Source organism: Ochlerotatus camptorhynchus, unplaced genomic scaffold (genome assembly GCF_037179485.1).
Source record: "Ochlerotatus camptorhynchus isolate MF236.1 unplaced genomic scaffold, CSIRO-AGI_Acam_v1.1 ptg000170l, whole genome shotgun sequence".
Classification (NCBI taxonomy): Eukaryota; Metazoa; Arthropoda; class Insecta; order Diptera; family Culicidae; genus Ochlerotatus; species Ochlerotatus camptorhynchus.
In genome coordinates, this window is record NW_027040660.1 from 9,839 (window position 1) to 36,207 (window position 26,369).

Genomic DNA, 26,369 nt, shown 5'->3' on the forward strand with positions numbered 1-26,369 from the left:
AAATTTAGCATAGTGATGAATTTTAATTATTTTGAATACATTATGGTTGGGGAAGGGGGCAGGGTTAGGAACACATATGAAATACACTGAGAGCGTTGCTCATCTCATGCTCATCATATCGGAATAGCTCTGACGGAGGCCCCGGACAAGCGCAGCGCTGGTGGTAGAATGGTCAAAGTCCGGACGGAATAATTACCGAAGGGGAGGTTTATAGGATCGAAACGGAACGGGACAAGTTTGGCAAATTTTTAATTGATTTTATGCGCATATCCGGGATGCACACGGGCTTTTGCAAGTCAATTTTTCATTCCTGTTTGACACATCCGGAAGCGTCAGGGGTCAGAGAAGCGTAGCTCTTAATCGGATTATCTCTCTATTGAAATCAAAGTCATTGGGATTATCGTTATTCATAAAACTAGAGCTTCTATTTTATGAGTGTTAAAGCTTTACGATCGATGAACATTGTTGTGGTTTCATTCGTTTAATAAAAATCGATGGTACTACAATTTGCACTTGATGTTGCACGGTTTGTTGATTGGCCCTCGGATAAAATATTTAAAAAAAAAATCCTCTTCGCAGTAAATATGCGCGCGCGTTTAAAAAATATAATGAATATAAAAAAATAACGTTGCGTAACGGTGTAAATCGTCGACAGTACGCTAACGGTAGATTTATCCTAGAATAACGACTTGCCCTCCACTAGATTCTTCGCACAGTAGTGCACAAACTGTGCTCCCAAAAGAAGGAAGTCCGATACAGCCTAAAAAGTGGGAGAATGTTGCGTGATTAAGCAGCAGAATTAGGATAATCCAAGGCATAATTGAGTAAACTTACCGCCACGTCCGGTATGCAAACGGTCAACGGATAGATCAGCACGTACCAACCGGCACAGAAGAAGGCCACCCAGAAGCCGACGACGATCATGATGATCAGCCAGATGATGGACCACAGGATGTTAGCCATTGTTGTTTATAGAGCTGCTAAAGATATAGAAAAGTTATGCCGTTAGTATGCAATCTCTCTTGGGGCACAATAAGGTTAATAAATATAGAAGGGGAAACAAATATGAAGCTGAACAATACATTAGGTCCTAAGTAACATTGAGAGATTCTCTTCATCGTCTTTCTCTTTGCATCCTTAGGGCCATGTTAAGACATTCCCAACTATTTTCAGTGCATAGATCGATAAAAGAAGCTATTATCTAGCTTATAGTATGACAAACACGACAAGCAACGGTTCTGTACCCAAGTTATTAACGAAAGAGAAGGTCGATGAAGAGAATCGATCAATGTTACTTAGAACCTAATGTTTATGGATAATTAGGTCGTTTGCCACTCAGGAAAATGAAATCCTAAGAATCACCAAATGGTATTCAAAATGTCTTTATGGCTTTAAAACATCCAAAACGGCCTTATAAGGTTTAAATCACCGAATGCGTATACACCAAATGGATGCGGTAACGGCGGCCCTTCATGGAGAGCTATCCGACGAAGAAATATACATGGAGCAACCGGAAGGGTTCGTCGACAGGAAGGCACCAAAGGAAGTTTGTCGTTTGGTGAAGGCGCTGTAGCTGAGTCTGGAATTGGAAGTTTGAAGTGGAGCTGAAACGCATGGGTTTGAAGCGATATAGCTACGATCCGTGCGTGTATTTCAAAATAGAAGGCAACACAATACTTGTAACCGCCGTCTACGTGAATGACTTCTTGCTGTTTTCGACGGATCAAACTTTAATCGATTCCGTGAAGAAGCAGTTAATGGCGAATTTTCATATGGAAAAAGGAGAGGCCAAGTAGGTACTCGGTATGCGAATCACCAGCTGTGACGACGCAGTACGGCCGGATGTGACTTATGCCGTGAACGTGGTGAGTAGTTTCAGCAATAACCCTAGCGAAACATATTGTATAGCGGCCAAAAGAATTCTCCGATATCTGAAGGTCACAAAATCGAAGAAGCTTGTTTTCCGGAAGGAATCGGAATCATTTTCGAAGGATTCAGCGAAGCATATTGGGGCAACGACCTTGTCACAAGGTACACGTCTCAGTACTGTGGCGGATCAGTGGCATGGAGTTGTAGGTGACAACAAACTGTGGCATTGTCGACTAGTGGAGCGGAATATATGGCTTTGTCAGGTGCGACACAGGAAGCTGTTTGGTGGCGTGGATTCCTTGGCGAGATGTTCCAGGCAGATGTTACAGTCGCAATCTTTTGTGACAACCAGGGTTCTGCATTTTCGAAACAAAGAAAAGAAAATGAACTCTCCACAGAATCGCTTCATTTCGAGCAATATCAATTTCGTGTAAGTCATCGTATTTCTTGTTATCGAGTCACGATTAACATTCCTCTTTTCAGACATGATTGGATTATCACTTGTTTCGTTCGTCAAGTGCTTCAGTTCATTGAATTTGAAGCAAAGACATGTTTCAATTGACGCAATGAATGACTCGAAAACTGCTTCCTTCGTTTTTTTCCACTTTCACTTCAATTCGGGGCTCATTCGACTTGTCACGACCTGACGACGCAGGCATCAAAATATAGTATCTGGATAGTATCCGCACAATATCGGTTGCCGATAGGGATGGCATCCGATTATATGTAGTAATAATATATTATTTTATATTAAACGAAAATTAAATTAACGAGGCCATTCTGGAGCCCAAGATGGCAGCCATCGGGGTCAGAGAAAATCTCAAATACTCTACAATACGGGTATTTTCGGAAAGGAGACGACACGAAGGTGCCGAAAATCGATATTCCACGTTATTTTGGAATCCGAAAATACCCCACAGTAGGGTATTTTCGGAACGGGGATGCCGCGTAGATGCCGAAAATCGATATTAGATACCACTTTGGAATTCAATAAGGCGGCCATCAAGGTTCAGAGAGTGTCAAATATCCTACAATATGGGTATTTTTGAAATGGGGACAACGTGTGAATGCCAAAAATCGATATTCGACGTTATTTTGGAATCCACAAAATGTGTCAAATACCCTAAGATCTGGGTATTTTCGGAACGAGGACGATGCGTAGATGCTGAAAATCGATATTCGATGCCATTTGTAGGGTATTTGAAACTTCAAGATGGTGTCGGACTTTCAAGATGGCGGTGTTTGAATTTCAAGATGGTGTCGGACATCGATTTCTGGCTTCTTGATGTCAGCCCGATTCCAAAAAACCCGCATTGATCGGTATTTGACAGTACCAAAGCCGCCATCTTGGATTTAAAAGCGGCGTGACATCAATTTTCGGCATCTACGTCTCATCCCCATTCTGAAAATAACCATATTTTTGGATATTTGACACTTTTCCGCATATCGGATTACAAAATGGCATCGAATATCGATTTCCGGCTTCTAGACGTCACCCTGATTCTAAAAAAACCCGTTTTATGGGTATTTAATAGAATTTACCAATCTTTCTCAAACCGGAAGCCGCCATCATGGATTTCAAAATGGCGTCGGATGTTGATTTCCAATCTCCAGACGTCACCCCGATTCCAAAATATTGATGGGACGGCATCAGAATTTCCCATTTTTCTGAAATAGCAAGCCGCCATATTGGATTTGAAAATGGCGTCGGATATCGATTTCCTGCCTCTAGACGCCATCCCGATTCCAAAAATACCTATATTGATGGGTATTTGACAGTATTTCCCACTTAATCTAAAATCGGAAGCCGCCATCATGGATTTCGAAATGGCGTCGCACATCAATTTTTGATCTGTAGACTTCATACCGATTACAAATACTAATATTGATGTGTATTTGACTATTTTTCCACTTTTTCGTAAATTCGAAGCCACGATCTCCGATTTCAAAATTGCGTCCGATATCGATTTTCATCCTCTAGACATCATCACGATTCCCAAAATACCTTTATTGATAAGTATTTGACAGCATTTCCCACTTTTTCTTAAACTGGAAGCCGACATCATTTATTTCAAAATGGCGTCGCATATCAATTTTCGAGCTCTAGACGTCAGCCCAATTCAAAAATACCGATATTCATGGGTAAACAAACCAACAATCTATGAGCATACGCTTAAATGAACCGAGTGAACAATCAACAAAAGTCATAAAAACTGCACGAATTTGGATCGAAAGGCTTCGCTTCAATGCAAAAGTAAGTTCATTTGACAATAAAAGAAGAAATGAAGACTAGTCAAGTCAAAACAAACAGCATTAAAACTGATCGAAAGTGGCTCTGTTTATGTTGACGGGGATCTGCTCGAAGAGAAGGCAGAATGACTTTCAATTGAAAGTGATGGTTGACTGCTTCATCGTCGCTTGACGATTATCGATTGAAAGTGACTTTGTGGGGCTCTAGTGACAACCAAAGTACGATATGTTTTCCGGAGAAGGAGATCGGCTATTCGCCACGAAGCAAACACATCGACCTGAGGCACCACTTCGTACGAGAACAACTTGAGAGGAAGGCGATCTCGTTACATCACGTCAAATCCGAGCTTCAAAAGGCGGACGTTCTCACCAAGCCCATTCCGGGTGACCGTTCCACTGAAGCTGTTAAGGATCTAGGAATAAATCAAATTCACGGTTACAGAGAGGATGTTGTAGAAAGCCATGAATTTGATATTAAATAAAACTTTTATTCTGTCTGTACAACTCGACAGTGAGCATGCATAAGGGCGAACACGCGATGATCGATTCTCTTTATCGATTTTCTCTTTGCATTGCTACAGCTAAGGGAAAGAATTTTCTAGAAGTTGTTCAATGCAGAGTAGTAACAGGTTGTATTGGTTATCAAAATTAACAGCAAACGCACCGAGAAACGTTAAATCTAGCGAGTTATTAACAAAAAAGAAAATCGACGAAGAGAATCGATCATCGCGTATCCAGCTTTCCATGCTCGGTAATGGCGGCCTGTTTGTATGAATAAATGTATCCTTCACTGTGCTTTTTGACACTAACTGGAGGGCGTATGTTGTTCCATTTTCTACTGTTCCTGGGAGAGGGAAAGGGAAGGGGTTGAAATTCGAACATCCAGATAGTGTCAAAAAGCACAGTGAAGGATACATTTATTCATACAAACAGGCCGCCATTACCGAGCATGGAAAGCTGGATAGGCCCTTATGCATGCTCACTGTCGAACTAGTCATAACCAGACGTCCCATACATTTTCTAACCATTTTACAACCAGTCCCCAGAGAGCAAAAAAAAATCAAATTCGAGAGAGAAAATTCTCTCTCTCACGAGCTCAATCTCTCAACATGCCATGTATTTTGATGACACCCGTTTTGTGATTTCCCTCTCACAGTCTTGAAACTAGATATCCTGACACTGAAAAAGATGTTGGTACCCTTATTTATGCACTTAGATTAAAATCCGAAGTTCTTCCTTTTATGAAAACTCGGCACAAAAGATACTTTCAAAGACCCAAAGACCCATTCATACTAACGGCGGAAAATTCTGCTAGGGCAGGGCTTGGAAAGTATTGTGGTTTTGCATACTCAGCAGCACAACTCTACCGAAGAAGGAAACCTATCTAGTCCATATGTTAAATTAGGGCAAACAATGAAAAATTTATGTCACACTAGCGCCGCCTGGTGAGTGAATTCCGAACCAAGTTGTTTACCTTAAAATAGGTCTGGTCCATCTGAACATCTTTGCTGAAGACGGGAACCATCCATATGAGCAGGATCTGTAGATAGCGTTATACCAATAATGTGTATATAAGATGGCGCAACTTGATCATTTTCGTTTTAGCACCATCTAGTAAGTACTGAATAGCTTTGCAGAAGACAGCACCATCCTATTTGGATGGGATCTCGTGATATTAACATCTCTATCTATCTCTGTCACTTCCTAGAAGCTCATGGAACTTCTTTTAAAATCAATAAAATTCCCTTAGCTTCTCTCTGGAACTCTCGCAGTGGAACGGCAGAGGAACGGCAGTGGAACGGCAGTGGAACGGAAGTGGAACGGCAGTGGAACGGCAGTGGAACGGCAGTGGAACGGCAGTGGAACGGCAGTGGAACGGCAGTGGAACGGCAGTGGAACGGCAGTGGAACGGCAGTGGAACGGCAGTGGAACGGCAGTGGAACGGCAGTGGAACGGCAGTGGAACGGCAGTGGAACGGCAGTGGAACGGCAGTGGAACGGCAGTGGAACGGCAGTGGAACGGCAGTGGAACGGCAGTGGAACGGCAGTGGAACGGCAGTGGAACGGCAGTGGAACGGCAGTGGAACGGCAGTGGAACGGCAGTGGAACGGCAGTGGAACGGCAGTGGAACGGCAGTGGAACGGCAGTGGAACGGCAGTGGAACGGCAGTGGAACGGCAGTGGAACGGCAGTGGAACGGCAGTGGAACGGCAGTGGAACGGCAGTGGAACGGCAGTGGAACGGCAGTGGAACGGCAGTGGAACGGCAGTGGAACGGCAGTGGAACGGCAGTGGAACGGCAGTGGAACGGCAGTGGAACGGCAGTGGAACGGCAGTGGAACGGCAGTGGAACGGCAGTGGAACGGCAGTGGAACGGCAGTGGAACGGCAGTGGAACGGCAGTGGAACGGCAGTGGAACGGCAGTGGAACGGCAGTGGAACGGCAGTGGAACGGCAGTGGAACGGCAGTGGAACGGCAGTGGAACGGCAGTGGAACGGCAGTGGAACAGCAGTGGAACGGCAGTACAATCGCTCTGAACCCGTCTGCACAAAACCAATTTGGAAACATGGTCGAGCTATTTCAATAATCTTTGTCCAAACATTTTCTTGATCTCCTATGGTGAATTTTGCAAATATCCTCAATAAAACACTATATCAGGCATAACATTTGATAACGGCACAAAAGCATTTTTAGACAAACTTTCTAAGGCCCTTTACACGCGAACGAAAGTACGCCCACGCAAACCAATACCACTTTCGGAAAGTTGATAGTTGCACCTATCCGATGATGTTGTAGGTTTGCGTGGGCGTACTTTTGTTCGCATGTAAAGGGCCTTAGAAAGTTTGTTTACAAATGCTTTTGTGTCGTTATCAAATGTTATGCCTGATATAAAAAAGAACGATTGTTTTAGTGATGACATTTGACTATCGTCAATATTTCACAGTGGCCTAAACCACTAATCCAATAATCTAATAACAGAGGGTTGGAACAGTGTGAAACCGAACTTGTTGTCAGTATGAACCTGAACCTGAGGTAGGTTTTAAAAACAAACGATCGTTCTGACGTTTGTCAGAAAACAAGCAGAGCCGATCTTGATACCCGATCCAGGTTGGAACTGAATAATAAACCAATTCGCTATAAATTAAGATTGACGTCATATCAAGAAGACTGGCAACTCTTCCATTTTCTCATACGTCCGGTATGGAACAGGCAGAATCATCTGCCGCTCAAAGGTAAATGCTCCGAACGAATTGGATAGCAAAGGATCCATCCTCAGAATAAAGGTTTGTGTATTTACTCATTTTTCTATGCGTTGCTTCCACCTTCGCTCGAGCGCAGTGTTACCATAGAGGTAACTCTAAGACCAGAAGGTCCCGAAGAAACGTGCTCAACTTTTTGGCTCAGCTCTGGTACTCTCTTCGGTCCCAAGCTAATCGATGCACCCCTCAAAGCATAGGAAAATCTACGAGCCCTTCATTTTATCTGTCAAACTTTCATAGCGAATCAAAACAACCATAGTGTAGTACTAGAATCTCTACTAGAATAGGGTACGTTAATAGATGTATTTGGGACCAATAGACTAAAATCGTTAGTGTCCACTGGTTGGCGCTACTGTGGTACAAACGGTGGTACAACCAACAATCAATATGAAACTATCGATTTTAAATTGCCTCACTACTTGACTAGCCTATTGGTCCCAAGCAAACGATTAACGAATATCTACTACTACACAGTGTTTGTTTTGATTCGCTATGAAAGTTTGACGGATAAAATGAGGGGTTAGTGGATTTTCCTATGTTTCGAGAGGTGAATCGATTAGCTTGGGACCGAAGATAGTACCAGAGCTGAGCCAAAAAGTTGAGCACGTCTCTTCGGGACCTTCTGGTCTTAGAGTTACCTCTATGGTTAAAGCACCTTCAAAAGCAATAAAAGCATTGTTTTTACACCATTTGTTTCAATTAAATCGAAAACACTGGATACGACGAGGGATACGATGATAAATGATTCGTACACACACGTAATGCGTAATGCGGTGTGTAGAAAAAAGGTAAACAAAACAGTTTCAGCTTACAACATTATTCTCGGCTCGCGTTTTTAACGATGCAAATGATATTGGCCCTTATTACCGATGTTACTTCACGGTGAAGTGATTCCCATTTGATTTACACGGCAATCACTTCACCGTGAGTGACAACTGGTCACTTCACTTCGTTTTCACCGTGAAGAGATACCCGTAATAAGGCTCATTATTTAAGTAACTAAATAACGTCTTTAAAAGAGAATTAACTTGCAAGTGCTTGTAGAAACACGTGTCGTAATTGTTTTTAGTGTGGTTGTGAGAAGTGAAAGCTAGTGAAAACAGGTATTGAAATATCATGCCCTCAGCAGAACAAAATCGACTGATCGTACTTTTGAATGCAAATATTACGAATGCGTGAATGAATTGGCAAAGGTCTTCAAATATGTAATCAGTAATTTACTATTTTGTAGCAAGATGTCTTTCGCACGCATACCCAAACACGTTTATTTAATGATTGTGGGGACAGTCATTGTTGCATGACGTGCCGTATCACCTTAATGCGAACAATTAGAAGTCAAATGTTCTGAGCTGAACTGTTCACCATCCAATAGGTCTTGTCCATCTTAAGAGTAAACTAACAATCGGTCAATTTGCTTCTGCTTCGTCTTCTGTATTAGTCAAATTTGTTGGCAGCAGAAATACCAAATGGTATGGTGAGCAACACCATAAACTTTCTATTGATAGTCACTTACTCGGCCGGAGCGAGGTTTATTCATAAAGTACGGTACGCAAAACTGAGGAAATTAGACCTCACCAACCTTATGTCGTGTTTTTTCTTAAACAGTAATTCCCGGTGGACGGTACCACACACCGCATATTTTGAGGGGTTACTGTATTGAATACTTTGTTTGCCACATTCTTAAAAGCCTACTCCTCACCAGCGTGACGTACTTAATTGCAAATCGAATTCATGAACATAATTAGCTGTTTGAACAAATTTAAAAGCAAAGAAATTCGGGCAAACATCTAGCTTTATTGATCAACGCATTTAGCCCGCTATCCGCCAATGACCTATTCGACTTGCTCAGATCCTTCTGGCATCTGCTGACAACCTTCGTTAGAAGAAATCGAACATTACCATAAATGCCATCACATGTTAGATCATCGCTGTTGACATCACTTCTGAAATCCGAATGGCAGAATCTGGTTGGTTTGGTCAGCACCAGCATCATTCAGCATCAACGTTAATATCAACAACAACCGTAACCTCACGAGGGTCATCGTGATCTAACAAAACAACTACATTGCAATATTCATCACGTCATCGAGTCGTTCGATTCGCCCACTAGGTAAGCGACACTGCGATTCAAACAAGTTTTGTCACTTTGGGCGAAGGTGACGGCTTTTATGCATATGCACGGCCAATAAGATCAACCCAAATTTGAGTTCAGTTTACTTATAAACCGCAAAAACTGCAGGATATTTGCCTCATGTTTGTTCAGGTTTTTCCAGGAAAAAATTCCTGAATTCGAGAAAAGTAAAGATTGCATTCTCTTAGTCTGTTGGTACTACTCCTACTCCTTCCGTCAATTTTCCTCAGTTTCCGGCAGATGTTTGAGGTTTCCCACACGAAAAAAGGGGCAAATTTACTCATCGCTGAGCTCCTGTACTTTTTTTTACGATTTATGAGTAAACTAAACCCAAATTTCGGTTGATCTCATTGACCGTGTGCATTTTTGATTAAATCGCATCAACTTTCATGAATGCATGTTAACATGGTAATTGTTCTTATTTTAACACACAATTAATACCAAATTCCATGGCATCAAAAGTGTAAGCAATGCACAGATACCACAATCTTAACAACTTCAAACAATTTCACCAAGAATGAGGGCCATAAACGCTTTCTTGCTGGAAAAATTCAACGCAACGTTCATCAAACAGCGATATGGGAAATTTTATGAAGTAAGCGTTCCGTGGTGTAGGTATCAAGAAGGAAAACGAGAAAAGCAAGCCCAATCAAAACAAAATCGTAAAGTATACCGACCGTGGTGAAAGAGTAGTTGCATCGGCACGATAGGCACTCACTACCTTTCACCACTACAGACGACGGCGTGTGTGGTGAGGTTCATGCCAACGATGATCGTGATCGCTATAAATGGTGTCGATGTAAACAACCCACGATTGACTCCTTGCGTATGTATTGAATGGTTAAAACTCGTCTGCATACTGCGCGCAATTCTGCTAATATCGACACATGCTTACAAATGGATGGATTTGATAGGTTTTGAGGTTAAACATACTTTGCGTCCGGTAGTTGCACGTTGCGGAAGATCTCATGTTTCACCTTGCTGTAACATTATAAACATCGTTTTCAAAGGGCTTTTTTCCACAATAAACGGCTTGTAAAGATGCAACAGAAAACAAATCTCAATCGCAACTTATAGGAAGAGTCATGTGAATGCCAGCTGCCCCTTATTCAGTAACATAGATTTCTGATTTGTTGATTATGAACTTAAACATGAATAAACATTTTATTTTAAATGCTGAAAACGGAAGAAATCTACCCCTCTATTGAAAACAAGGAAAATTTCCAGAATTTAGGCAATTTAATGATGTTTACTAAGAAATTCTATTGAAGGTTTGAATTTTCAATAATTTGACGCTATGTCAGTTTTTGACATTCTTGATCTTTGTGAGATTTCTGACTTTAAATATGGTGAATTTTAAATATCTCAGATTAAAATAAGGTTCTTGGACTTGGACAACATTTTTGGATTCTGACACTCCAAATAAATTGGATAGAGAATTATGATGAGAATGTCAAATGAGTTTTGAGATGAATTGTAAAGGAATTCTAGGAATGATTAACTATAAAGGAATTCTGGGGAGAACTTCAATGCAATTTGATTAAAAATTTCTGTAGTTGGAGATGCTTAACGTCTATACCAGACTTAAAGTGAACATTTTATACGATAGACGTGAGGAAAGTATAGTTCCGTTATAGTATGGTAATGTTAAAATTTCATATAGAAGGTAGAAAGCAAGCAAAGGACAATTTTGAGGAAAGTACGAATTGGATCGAGCATTCCCTTTACCAAACTCATCCGTTGATGATGAGTAGTGAGGGGTGATCCCCGCCACCACTGGCAAAAGGAATGATCGACGATTTGTTCATGTACCTCAAATGCGCGGAAACGGTTCTATCGATAGTTCCACACTCAAGTCGCCATCTGACGTAAGCATCCAGTCGATGGTTTACAGAAAAAAGTATTTCAAGACAATTGTAAGATTAGCTACAGATGATTTTCAGAGCTGGGATGGAATGCTATACAAATATCAACATGAAGCCTTAGTGTAATAATTTATTAGCTATATAAAGTTTTGCAGAGGATAAATTGGTAGTTCCGTTAGAGCACGGCTCTGTAAAAATTAAATAAAAATTGAATAAAAATCGAATAAAAATTGAATAAAAATTGAATAAAAAATGAATTTAAATTGAATAAAAATTGAATAAAAATTGAATAAAAAATGAATAAAAATTGAATAAAAATTGAATAAAAATTGAATAAAAATTGAAGTTGAGCGAAGGGCCATTAATGCCATTTATTTACTGATATATTTATTTTAGGCTATTATTATTTACTTATTTATTTATTTACTGATTTATTTATTTAAGGATCAATTTATTAACTGATTTTTTTATTTACTGATTTATTTTTTTACTGATTCATTTATAAACTGTTTTTTTTTCTAATCCATTTATTAACTAATTTATTTATTTACTGTATCAGTTAGTAAAACTGATTTATTTATTAACTGATTTTTTACATACTGATTTATTTTTTTACTGATTCATTTAAAAACTGATTTTTTCATTTACCAATTAATTTATTAACTGATTTATTTATTTACTGATTTATTTATTTACTGTTTAATTAATTTTCTGATTTATTTATTTACTGTTTTATATATTTTCTGATTTATTTATGGTCTGATTTCTTTAATTACTGATTTATTTATTTACTGATTTATTTTATAAATGATTTACCCATCTACTGTTATATTTGTTAACTGATTTATTTATTTGCTGATTAATTTTCTAACTGATTTATTTATTTACTGATTTATTTATTTAATAAATTGTTTGTTTTCTGATTTATTTATTTAAGTGATTTATTTATTAACTGATTTATTTATTTACAGATTTGGTCATTAAATGATTTAGTTATTAACTGTTTTATATATTAACGGCTTGATTTTTTAACTGATTTATTTATTTACTGATTTATTTATTTACTGTTTTATTTATTTACTACTTGATTTATTTACTGATTTATTGATTAACTGATTTATGTTTTTACTGATTGATGTATGTGCTAATTTATTTATTAACTGATATTGTTATTTGCTGTTTTATTTGTTTACTGCTTGATTTATTTACTGATTATTTTTCAACAGATTTATTGATTTACTGATTTATTTACTAACGATTTATTTATTTACTGATTTACATATTAAATGATTTACTTATTCACTGATTTATTTATTAACTAATTTAGTTATTTACTGTTTTTTTGAGTTACTGCTAGATTTATTTACTGATTTATTGATTTACTGATTTATTTATTTACTGATTTATTTATTCACGATTTGATTATTTACTGATTTATTTATTTAATGTTGTATTTATTTAATTATTAATTTATTCACTGAGTTTTTTTATTTACTGATTTAGTTATTTACTGTTTTATTTATTTACTGCTTGATTTATTCACGGATTTATTTATTAACGGATTTATTTATTATCTGATTTATTTATTAACTGATTTATTTATCAACAATTTTTTTTTATATTTACTGATTTATTTATTTACTGATTTATTTATTATCTGATACTGTTGTATTGTATTAACTTATATATTTTTTTACTGATGCATTTATAAACTGATTTTTTTTATTAACTGCTACATTGAATAACTGATGTATTCATTAACTGATTTATTTAGTAACTGTTTTATTTATTTACGGATTTCTTAAATTTCTGATTTCTTTATTAACTAATTTATTTTTTTACTGATTCATTTATTTACTGGTTAATTTATTAAGTAATTTATTTATTTACTGATATATATTTTTTACTGATGTATTTATTCACTGATTATTTTTTTTACTGATTTATTCATTTACTGATTTTATGATTAACGATTTATTTATTTACTGATTTATTTATTTAATGATTTATTTATTTATTGATTTATTTATTTTTCTGATTTATTGACGTACTGATTTATTAATTTTACTGACATATTTATTAACTGATTTATTTATTTACTGATTTACTTATTATCTGATTTATTTATTTACTGTTTTATGTATTTACTGATTTATTTATTCACGGATTTATTTATTAACGGATTTATTGATTATCTGATTTATTTATTATCTGATTTATTTATTTACTGTTTTATGTATTTACTGATTTATTTATTCACGGATTTATTTATTAACGGATTTATTTATTATCTGATTTATTTATTAACTGATTTATTTATCAACTATTTTTTTTATTTACTGATTTATTTATTTACTGATTTATTTATTATCTGATTTATTTATTTACTGATTTATTTATTATCTGATTTATTTATTTATTGATTTATTTATCAACTTTTTTTTTTAATTACTGATTTATTTATTTACTGATTTATTTATTATCTGATACTGTTGTATTGTATTAACTCATATATTTTTTTACTGATTCATTAATAAACTGATTTTTTTTATTAACTGCTACATTGAATAACTGATGTATTCATTAACTGATTTATTTAGTAACTGTTTTATTTATTTACGGATTTCTAAAATTTCTGATTTCTTTATTAACTAATTTATTTTTTTACTGATTTATTTATTTACTGGTTAATTTATTAAGTAATTTATTTATTTACTGATATATTTTTTTTTACTGATGTATTTATTCACTGATAAATTTTTTTTTACTGATTTATTTATTTACTGATTTTATGATTTACGATTTATTTATTCACTGATTTATTTATTTCATGATTTATTTATTTATTGATTTATTTATTTTTATGATTTATTGACGTGCTGATTTATTAATTTTACTGATTTATTTATTAACTGATTTATTTATCAACTGATTTAATTTTATTTACTGATTTATTTATTAACTGATTTACTTATTATCTGATTTATTTATTTTTTTTTTTTTTTATATACTGAATTATTTATTCAGAGATTTATTTATTTACTGATTTATTTATTTACGCATTTATTTATTATATGATATATTTATTTACTGATTGTTTTATTAACTGATTTATTTATTTACTGATTCATTTAAAATCTGATTATTTTATATACTGATTCATTTAAAAACTGATTTATTTATTAACTGATTTATTTATTTACTGATTTATTTGTTGATTAATTAATTTATTGATTTATTGATTTATTGATTTCTTGATTTAGTGATTTATTGATTTATTGATTTATTGATTTATTGATTTATTGATTTATTGATTTATTGATTTATTGATTTATTGATTTATTGATTTATTGATTTATTGATTTATTGATTTATTGATTTATTGATTTATTGATTTATTGATTTATTGATTTATTGATTTATTGATTTATTGATTTATTGATTTATTGATTTATTGATTTATTGATTTATTGATTTATTGATTTATTGATTTATTGATTTATTGATTTATTGATTTATTGATTTATTGATTTATTGATTTATTGATTTATTGATATATTGATTTATTGATTTATTGGTTTATTGATTTATTGATATATTGATTTATTGATTTATTGATTTATTGATTTATTGATTTATTGATTCATTGATTTATTGATTTATTGATTCATTGATTTATTGATTTATTGATTTATTGATTTATTGATTTATTGATTTATTGATTTATTGATTTATTGGTTTATTGATTTATTGATTTATTGATTTATTTATTTATTTATTTATTTATTTATTGAATTATTGATTTACTGATTTATTGATTTATTGATATATTGATTTATTAATTCATTGATTTATTGATTTATTGATTTCTTGATGTATTGATTTATTGATTTATTGATTTAATGATTGATTGATTTATTGATTTATTGATTTATTGATTTTTGATTTATTGATTTGTTGATTTATTGATTTATTGATTTATTGATTTATTTATTTATTGATTTATTGATATATTGATTTATTGATTTATTGATTTATTGATTTATTGGTTTATTGATTTATTGATTTATTTATTTATTGATTTATTGATTTATTGATTTATTGATTTATTGATTTATTGATTTATTGATTTATTGATTTATTGATTTATTGATTTATTGATTTATTGATTTATTTATTTATTGATTTATTGATTTATTTACTTTGACTATATGTTTTAGTATTACTTCTACGTGAAGTCAACGATTTACATAGTTGAAGATGCTAATTTCAAATAACAGACTGTAGTGGTAATTTTTATATGATAGATGGAGTAGATGAAAGCATAGAGTTGATAGTTCCGTTAGGACAACTTTTTAAGGAAGGTACAAATCGGTTTTTTCATCTCTCTTTACCAAACTCCCCCTTTGGGGAGGGATGGTGAGGGGTGATATACTGCAGAACGGCGGGGCAATCGATTCTGCTCTGAAGAATGTCTGCTACGAACAAGGCTCTGGATACGTTTCGTCTAGACCGCAGGGTCTCCAGATTGATAAGCTGGCAGCAGCTCTCGCAACTGGGCAGATGATAAGGATCACGCCAGGGTAGCCTAAGGCAAGGCAAATCTTACGAACCTTCGTTTTACAGATTCGATCCTTTCCGAGCCATTGAGGTATACTGGATTCCACACTGCAGAACTGAACTCTAGAATTGGGCGCACTAAAGAGCAGTACAGCGATTTTAAACAGTAGACGTCGGTGAAGTTCTTAGCTATGCGTATGATGAAGCCCATTGTTCTTGATGCTTTATCAATGATGTACGATACGTGTTGCTTGAAGGTAAGTTGGGTATCCAGTATAACTCCAAGATTTTTAACATGACTGACGCGTTCGATTTCCGCTTCCGAGAAGGTATAGGGGAAATGACGGCTTCGGCATGACAGACTATTTTCGGCAACACAAATTGAAACACTATTTTCACTGGATTTTCTTATGAAAACACTTCGCTGAATGCATGCAAACGATTCTTTATGCTTTCAGCTTCAATTTGACTATATTTTTACCACTGAGAAAAAGCAATCTAGCAAGGTTTTCTTGAAATGCAACACACGCACTACAAATTGTAGCTGATTTCGAGTTGCCGATAATAGAACAGCAGATTTACATGCAGTTCAAATGGAACGGTTGCCGAAGAAAAACTGGTTGCCGACAATACTCGCTCTCACTAGAGAAGATTCGAGCTTTGTAAAAGCGTTTCAAAACAGTTTTTGACAATTAATCATGTTTTGTTGGTTTTGACATCATCCACATCCAGAGGGCCAGTCACTTCGAATGTATGGGAATGGTAGGAAACCATTTGGAAATGCAAGGAAATTTTCAGTTTTTATTCATTATCGTCTTTATGGGCAATTTTAGATACACAAAAATTGCACGAGTACATTACTATGGTGATAAGGTAAACACTCGTTTATTTGTTTCCTTTTGTAAAAGCATGTTTAGTCACAAATCGTGGATTTTCTGATATTCTCCATACTGCAAAAATGATTTTCCTACCACTGAAGAGGCGACATCTCTCGGATCTTCAGTATAGCTACTACTCAAATCATATAATTAATTCTTTCGACTGAACTTGTTAGAGCAGCTGGCAGCAAAAGATTATAAACAAACCAATACTGCATATGTGTGCGTTTCTTAAAGAAAAAGGCTATGGAAAGAAGGTCGCTGCTTAGGTTGCCGAGAATACGTAAATTCCCCTATTTGTTATTAATTGGTTGCTTTTTCCGTGAGAATGAAATCAGTGAGCATTTACTTGGGTTGACTACCATTCGATTCAGAAGAGAAAAGAGCATCGGCAATAATAAAATATAAAAAATCTTTAGATCATCGGCAAATGATAGGCGAGGCCCTTTCAGCACTAGGTTCACATCGTTGAAGTTCAACAAAAATAACAGCGGGCCGAGGTGACTACCTTGTGGAATTCCTGACGTAGCCTTGAAAACGGCCGATTGGCAGTCGCCGATAGTGACATTCATCCAGCGGTCGTTTAGATAGGAGTTGAACCATCCCAGAAGTGAGCCATTAACTCCTAGTCTCTGTAGCTTTGCAATAGTGATACCATGGTTAATCTTGTCGAAAAACAACCTAACAGACATTTTTAATGCACCACCAATGTAGAGGGCGCCAGGAAAGGAGTTCGAGAGGAAACGTCAACCAAACCGTGTGTGTACCTCAGAATAAGGATTTCCTATCGGTAATTGTCTTATTTTATGATTTTCAACAAATCTGAACTGATTTGCACCTAAACTATTCACACACAAGAAATTCGGACCACACTAAGGCACTATTATAATTTATCCACAAAAATATTCCTGAACACTACAGGATCCAAGCAAAAATGCTACGGAATGAAATTTTTCAACTGTAACTCAGGTTTTGGAGCATCTCAGATTAATCAATTTATCAGGAAATGTACAAATGTGTTCCGCTTCCTATGTCTCACGGCAAACATTTCTGCTCGCAACTCTTTTTGACGTTCTCCTATTCACCCCCAGAGGTTGAATCGATCGCTTAGTTTCCATTAAAAATGTGTATACTCTTTGGTAATTTCCACTTTTCCTTCTCTCTCAGTATGCTACACTTAACTTTATCGTTTAACTTTCAACTTCACTAACTTTCTAATTTCTATTCTACAGTGTGACCATAGTTCCAGTGATGATGACCAGACTGTGCCTCGAATTATCCGTACACGCAATGGCCCCCATTACACCACCCCTGTGCCGTCCATTCATCGCTGCGACAGTGTCCACTGGTGGTGGCTAGTGGCACTTCCCTATTCTAAATTGGATAGTGTATCTCACTGGCTGCGACCGTACAGACTTAAAAACGCTTTACCTTTCACAAACCTGCAAATACTTTCTTGCTTTTACTTATGCAAACTAAGACGAAAACTACACGCGATAAATCTCAACAATCATAGACGCAACACTTACACTTGTTGCATATTTCAAACTTTTCACAAATCGGAAGTATACAGAATATTCAGATGGCCTTGGTCGCCTGAACAAGACAAGACTTCTGAAGACAACAGGTTTCTAGATAGCCAGGATCTCAAAATATAGCCTATGCGCATACAGACATAACTCTCGCAAGTTGTTCATCGAACAAGCATTTAACGGTCAATTTAAAAGTATCGTAGTTGGTAGTATCGCCACCTGTGGCGTGCATAGTCAATTCCCTTGCGTTTGACGTTCACACGCTACCGGCATCTGTTCAGTGTTATGCCCACCACGGTGTATTCAACAGATGGCGGTAATGTTTTACAGTGATAAATATTCAATGTGTTATGTCTGTTTGTCTGTGGCCTATGCACACTAGTGCTACGTAGTATACGTGAATTCTGAACATATCTATCGACCTGAAAAACAATCAGTTAGAAACCTTTGAAGTGATATGGTAAATATTACTTCTAACCTTATTTTTTAAGAAAAGTCTTTAATTTCTGTAGGAAACTTCTATAAAAACTAAGCTTTCGTAAAAAAAAACTACCACTGATAACACTATTTATATAACGTGTCAGAATTCAATTGTAATTAGATCGGACATGAGCGTCCTAGACTGACAACAATAAGCGATGATCCTACTGCTAGATTTATAAATAAAACTCAAAACACATCAAAATATTCTCTTGCTTCGTCTCCACTGGCTCCAACTTCTTGCAAACGCAAAAAATCGTTAATCTTTCAGAGGAAAACGAGAAGCCATAAATTATTTACCAAAATATTTTAGAATCACCCGAGCGCGAACCGAAAATTTGTTACAAACCCAGCAGAAGCACGCACCCGCGCATTGTCTTCACCGTCATCACAAACCACCCAACCCAGCTCCAAATCCATAACAACACTCACACCTATGTAAGCGGATCTTACACACTTGTTTACAATACCAAGATTGTAAATAGTAATGTGGCTCAACGGACGAGAACCAGTTTTGATGCGCCGCTTGCTTAGAAAGCCGTGGGGAGCGGTAGCAAGCATATCCATCGCAACCCACGCTCACTTGCGCGCATCTGTTTGTGTTCCACAATCCCGTTTAGCATTAGCCTATATACTTTCCTATACATTTTCCGATTTGGTTTCTTGTCGAATGACTAAAATTCTATAAATAAACAGCGCCACGATGTTCAGAGGGGATCTGTTTTTATTTTTTCCCCTCACCGAGAACAGCTTCTCTCCCATCTTTGTCCGACGAGGTATAGGTATCTCTTACGATCAGACACAATAAACAAAGTAAAAAGTCGTCAATGAATGGAAACACATTCCGAAGCGTCCGTATAACGCGGTGATGTAGGACAACAAACACCTGTATGAGCGAAGGGGACTGCAATTTTTGGTGCAATATTTGCGCACGCGACTAATTAGTCTCCAACCCAGAAGGGTCAGGAGGGCCAAATTTAAGGCGAACTGTCAAAAAGGTTTATTGACATACGCTCGCTTCGGCACACGGTAATCATAGAAGGCGAGGCCTCGCATGGTTTGATTTGGGTTCAATCGTGATGACACCGTCATTTCCAAATGCGATAAAAATGTGACTTCACAGTCGGATTTGAGTGGATTAACTGCATTACATGCAGATTAAATATGTTCATGCGGTTATACAACAGTGTAAAGAGCCGTGTGATTGAATACTTTGAAAATCTGCCACACAATCTACAAAAATGTATGGTAGCCGTTTTACTATTTTACCCAAAACATGTTAAAGCATTAAAGAATGTAGAAATTTAAAAAGCGCTTATCTTCAATCGCGTCTATTGATGTCATGAATTCTTGCAATATTTCCGGTGAATGTAATTCACAGCTCAGCAAACATGATGTCACTTTTGAAATGAAATCAATCACAGCGTTTCAAGATTTATGACCCTCATTTTTTTTATTGATTATATTATCCACCTTCGGAAATGGGAATGGAATTTCTAAGAATTATGATAGCAAATCAACGCAAGCCTTTCCGGGACTCCACCGTTCGTCACCGATTTACGATTTTAGAACTACGTGTGATTGTAATGACGATGGTTATGATGATTATGATGATATTTATATGGTGTTGGGTGAGTAAACTGTTGAAACATTTTCGCGACTCTCGATGTGTTGTTATCTTCGGACGGATGCCCGACGATGACAGATGTTTCCCGATTTACGATTGGGGGATTTTTCCTAACTAACTCTGATAACGTGCTATCTGTGTGCACACAACTTTCCCTCAACGCCAGTGTTATTCAATTTGGGAGATTATTCGGTTTATCAACCCCATTCACTCTGTCAATACCTACTTACCCGTTTCGTGAGAAAACAAATTACAACCTCTATTCCAGCGAATACCGCAAATCAAACTGAACTCCACCGACTAAACTTTTTGACTGAGTGACTGACTGACCGACTGCAAGCAGCACATGATGAACCAACGAAACTGATTGTACGCAAACGCGCAAGGCCTACTACCACAAGAGTGATGATTCCGCTGTGGCGGCTTGAGCGCTACAATCCATGGCGTAGCTAATGGATGTGCCTAGGGGGGGCAGGCCCCCTCCAGAATCATATACGCCCCTATTCTAATCTCATCTAATCTAATCTGCGTTGCGTTGACGTAAATTTGACAGTCAGACAATAGATTTAGCTGCCACTTTGCCGCAAACGCGCCAGCTCCGGATCTAATGTGGGTGGCCCTAACGCAGCGTCACTACTCTTGTCAACGGCCAGCCCAACTGAGCAGCATGTGCCGCAGAGCAGATTCCAAGGAATCGAGTGGTATCCGAATAGTAAGTATCTAGGACCACTCCACAACTTGAAATCGAGGAAAAGGCAGAAGCGTACCAAAGTATGGAAGCCTTAGGGTTAGAATTATATAATAGTATTTAAGGTATCCACAATAATCTGGACACATTAAAACTTAAGTAAAACATCCATTAGTACAGACTCCTCAGATATGACCGTCTTTGTCCAAATTGATTGGAAGTGTTTGATATCTTTGATTCCTTGTTTCTTTCCAGAAATCTTCCGCTTCATCAGAACCCAATATCTCTCGATTGGACGTAACTCTGGACAATTTGGTGGATTTGCGGTTTTTGGAACAATATCCACTTGATTTGCTTCGTACCACTCCATCACAGGTTAACCATAATGGCATGATGTCAAATCGTTCCATAAGAAAGGGTTTTCTTTGTGGCTTTTGATGAAGGGTAGCAATCGCTTCTGCAGGCACTCTTTCTGGTGAATCTCCATGCTCCACACTCCAATCAAAATAAATCTTCCAAGTAACAAAAACAAGCGATGATACTGATATTCGACCATCCATCAGAACGCTGGTCCGAACCTTTCCTTGTTTCCAATCTCCGAGGTTCATAACCGTCAACAAGAAGAGCTTAGGGCCAGAGATCGATGTAGTAGATCATTTACTAGTAACGCACTACGAAACGGTGATCTACCGGTGTTACTGATACTAGGCATTCTGCAGATGTTCTTGAAGTTTAATATAATTTAAATTGCCGGTATTAGAATCACCAAAAATATCTGGAGGAGGCCTGGATCATTCTGGAGGGAACCAGCCTCCCTAGCCCCTGCCCCCATTAGCTACGCCAACGTGTATACCTACTCGGCTATAAAATAATATAAACATGAAGCATGCTCCTCTACATGGAAAGAACGTTTGCCGTTGTTTGATAATATTGAATAAATACAGCGTGAGTGCATGCGATGGCGATATAGACACTCCTTTGGGCGTTTGCGCAGGCGTGAAGTGATGAAAGTGTGTTCAGCTACAAGTGGAGGTGTATGAAAATCTATATCAACTACAGGCACAGCACAATTTTCCTTCTCTTGAGTTTGCAGTTAGCTACCTTCAACCTATTTAATTCCCCGGTACAGTTCGGGGTTGATTATTGATCAAATCTGTTTCTTCGTGAAACCAACACACCAAATTTGAATCGGTGAAGATCAACAACATTTTACTGATTTTTTAAACTTGATGAAAGATCAGCAAACTGCTATAGGCGAACTCAATTGGCCTTTTTAATGCACCACCCATGTAGAGTCAACAACGCAAATTAAAGCTTGATTCATTGAACATCTTGCCCATTTCCATCAGTAATTGTCATATTGTACGATTTTCCACAGATCATAACCATTAAGGCACTATTCTAATTTTCCATTTTCTCAACAAAAATGATAAAGAATCAAATTTTTCAACTGTAGAGCAAGTTTTTGAGCATCTCAGATTATTTATTATTTATCAGGAAAAATTAAAAAGCTTTCCGCTGCCTATGTCGCATGACTCTCACGACAAAAATTGGCGAATCAAAGTTGGCTCCCGTGGATAATAGAAGAACTATGAAAATGATTATGATTTCAAAATTTTCCACCGGGAGGTATACGAGTGCGATATTTTTTTTATCTAGTTCGTTTATTTGTAAGGCTCAATCGCGTTAGCTTTACGGAGCCGATAATTCATTGTTCTTTGTTTGTAACAAAATTCACTTAATTCTATGTCTAGTAGGAGTTGGGCCGAATACTCGCGGCTTACTCGAGGTTAGAGGGGTACATTGTCGAAGGATAGGAAAAGGGGAGGAGCTTGGGGTAGGGTTTCGTTGTCTCATCAGAGCGATGTCGCCAGTATGAATGGTAGTTCGGTTCTAGGTTCGTCTGGAGTTCAACCGGCTATGGTGGGTGACCAGTGGGCGACGATGAGACTCATCGAGACGGGGGGACAAGACAAACAAAAACTATTAAAGAAAGACAAAAGACAAACGAATTAAATTCTTATACTAGACATTTTCAGAAACACATAAATCGACTGCATATAGCAGAGATCGCGGGTACCCAACACGTCTCTGATAGGGATATAGGGTTGTCTTCCTTGGGCCTCGAAGGTATTCAAAAGTCGCTCTCTGGCGGCGTCATTATCCGTACATTGCCAAACTGCGTGATCGATGTCGTCGTAACCTTTTCCACACCGACATATGTTGCTGTCCACGAGGTTTATTCTATTGAGATGCGCATCTAGCGAGTAGTGGTTGGACATAAGTCTACTCATCACGCGAATAAAGTTACGGCTTAAGCCCACGCCTTTAAACCACGCTCTCGAAGAAACATTAGGAATAATCGAATGTAACCACCGTCCAAGATTTCCAAGATTTCCATTGTCCCAATCGGTTTGCCAACTCGAAAGGGTACTCTGACACACTAAATGGTAAAATTCATCGTGTGAAATTTGCCTGTCATACAATTCGCCTTCCTGCGCGCCCACCTTTGCGAGAGAGTCCGCCTTCTCATTGCCTGGGATTGAGCAATGTGAGGGGACCCATACAAAGGTAATCATATATGAACCTTCGACCAGCACACTCATCTGCTCCCTTACCTTTGAAAGGAAATAAAATGAGTGCCTACCTTGTTTCATCGACCGAATAGCATCGATCGAACTGAGACTATCCGAGAAGATAAAGTCCTGACCTGCGGGCATGTTGGAAATCATCCCCAATGCGAAGTTGATTGCTGCCAGCTCAGCAACAAAAACGGAACAAGGTTCCTGGAGTTTGCGGAAGGTGCTAGAGTTTTCATTGAAGACACCGAAGCCAGTGGATCCACTGAGACGAGACCCGTCTGTAAAATATCTGTTCACGCAATTGACGTGTTGGTACTTTTCAGTAAAAATACGCGGGATAATAATAGGTCGACGTTGATCGGGAATCCCATGAATTGCTTGTTTCATGGTAAGATCATATTCAATTGAGGAACTGCGATTGGTGAAGTGAGCACGGTCTGGAGTATAACAAGGAAGACACATATCCGACGATATGTAGTGGTGGTAGATTCTCATAAATCGAGATTGTGTGTTCAGCACAAGAATTTTTTCAAAATTTGCAATTATAAGTGTGTTCGTCACTCCGCATTTGATTAGTATTCTGAGAGAAAGAGAGCTCCCAGAAACGGTTCTGGAGGGGTGTTACTCCTGCCAGAACCTCGAGACTCATATTATGCGTTGAGTGCATACAGCCAAGAGCAATACGCTTACAACGATATTGAATTCGTTCCAATTTTATTAGGTGACATTTTCTTGCCGAGAGAAAGCAGAAAGAGCCGTACTCTAGAACAGAGAGAATAGTTGTTTTATAAAGCGTTATGAGGTCTCCCGGATGAGCACCCCGCTATGTGCCGCAAATTGAACGGAGAAAGTTGATCCTCTGTTGACATTTTTGCTTCAAATACGTAATATGGGTATTCCAAGTGCACTTTGAATCAAACCAGACCCCAATGTACTTGAAAGACAATGATTGAGTAATGTTTCTGCCCAAAAGATTAAGATGCATTTGGGCTGGGTACCGCTTTCGAGTAAACACTACCAGTTCAGTTTTCTGCGGCGAGAATTCGATCCCTAGATTCCTAGCCCAAGAAGACAAGTTATCTAAGGAACTTTGCAATGGTCCTTGCAAGTCCACGGGATGTGGACCTCTTACGGAAACCACACCGTCATCTGCAAGTTGTCTTAGCGTGCATTTTTCTGCCAAACAGTTGTCGATATCTTTGACATAAAAGTTATAAAGCCTTGGGGCAGGCCCATGTAGCTAATTCTGGAAGTTGTCAGTTGTCCAAGGGAAAAGTTCATTTGCTTTTCTAACAACAAATTGTACAAGAAATTATTTAAAGTTCCGGAAAGTCCACATCTGTGCAGATTGTCTGACAGAATTTCAATGGAAACTGAATCAAAAGCCCTCTTAATGTCCAAGAATACTGAAGCCAATTACTCCTTGTGCGCAAAGGCCAGTTGAATATCTGTGGAAAGCAGCGCTAAACAATCGTTTGTTCCTTTGCTCTTGCGGAACCCAAACTGTGTATTTGATAGCAAGTTATTCGATTCGACCCAGTGATCGAGTCTCCGAAGGATCATTTTCTCCAACAATTTCCTAATGCACGAAAGCATCACAATCGGACGGTATGAGTTATGGTCAGACGCTGGTTTGCCAGGTTTTCGAATGGCTATTACTTTGACCTGTCTCCATTCAGGCGGTATAATGTTATTTTCTAGTAAGGAATTGAATAAGTCTAGCAAGCGTCTTTTAGCGATGTCTGGGAGATTTATCAGAAGATTGAATTTAATCATATCGCTTCCCGGTGAGGAGTTGTTCGATGAAAGAAGAGCCATAGAGAATTCCAGCATTGTGAATGGTCTATCCAGAGAGCTGCCGCTCGGAGACGCTTCTCGAAGAATGTGTTGTGCTGGAACTGAGTCCGGACAGACCTTTTTAGCGAAATCGAATATCCATCGGTTGGAGTATTCTTCACTCTCATTAGAAGATGAGCGGTTTCGCATGTTCCGAGCCACCCTCCACAAGGTGTTCATTGAGGTTTCTCGTGAGAGTCCCTCGATGAAATTGCGCCAATAACCGCGTTTTTTTTGCTTTGATTAATTGTTTCAGCTTTGCCTCAAGCTTTGAATATTCCTCGAAGTATGTGGAGGTTTTGTGTCTACGAAAAGCTTTGAAAGCATCAGATTTTTCTACATACAATTTTGTGCATTCTTCGTCCCATCCAGGTGTGGCTGGTCTCCTTTTGAAGGGCGCACATGGAATTTTTCTTTTTTGTGCTTCCAGTGAACTTTTGTAAATCAAATCGGCGAGGAATCGATATTCTTCCAATGGTGGAAGCGTATCTATTGATTCGGCACCGATTGTCACCGCCGTTGCATATTTATGCCAATCTATGTTCCTTGTAAGATCAAATGGAACTCGAGATGGTTCTGCAGAGTGAGGGGCACACTTAATTGAAATGATGATTGGCAAATGATCGCTACCATGGCGATCATTGATAACCTTCCACAGACAATCCAATGATAGCGATCTTGAACACAAAGATAAGTCGAGTCGGCTTTCTCGAGCCGGAGGTTTTGCTATACGTATCGCTTCCCCAGTGTTCAAAATAGTCAAGTTGAAATCGTCACATAAATCGTAAAAAATAGCCGCTCTATTGTCATCATA

At 37.5% G+C, this 26,369-nt stretch overlaps 1 long non-coding RNA gene across 2 annotated transcripts; it reads right to left on the bottom strand.

Moving 5' to 3' along the window:
• Positions 1 to 397: 397 nt before the first annotated feature.
• LOC135701648 (uncharacterized) lies at positions 398 to 20,765 on the bottom strand. 2 transcript variants are annotated; one of them, XR_010517644.1, is made up of 3 exons: positions 20,680 to 20,765; positions 835 to 980; positions 398 to 760 (listed from the first exon to the last, which is right to left on the bottom strand). It is a non-coding gene; the product is annotated as an uncharacterized LOC135701648 (long non-coding RNA). The 2 variants fall into 2 exon arrangements; XR_010517645.1 differs by having other exon boundaries at positions 835 to 977; positions 20,680 to 20,751.
• Between the last annotated feature and the right edge of the window lie 5,604 nt (positions 20,766 to 26,369).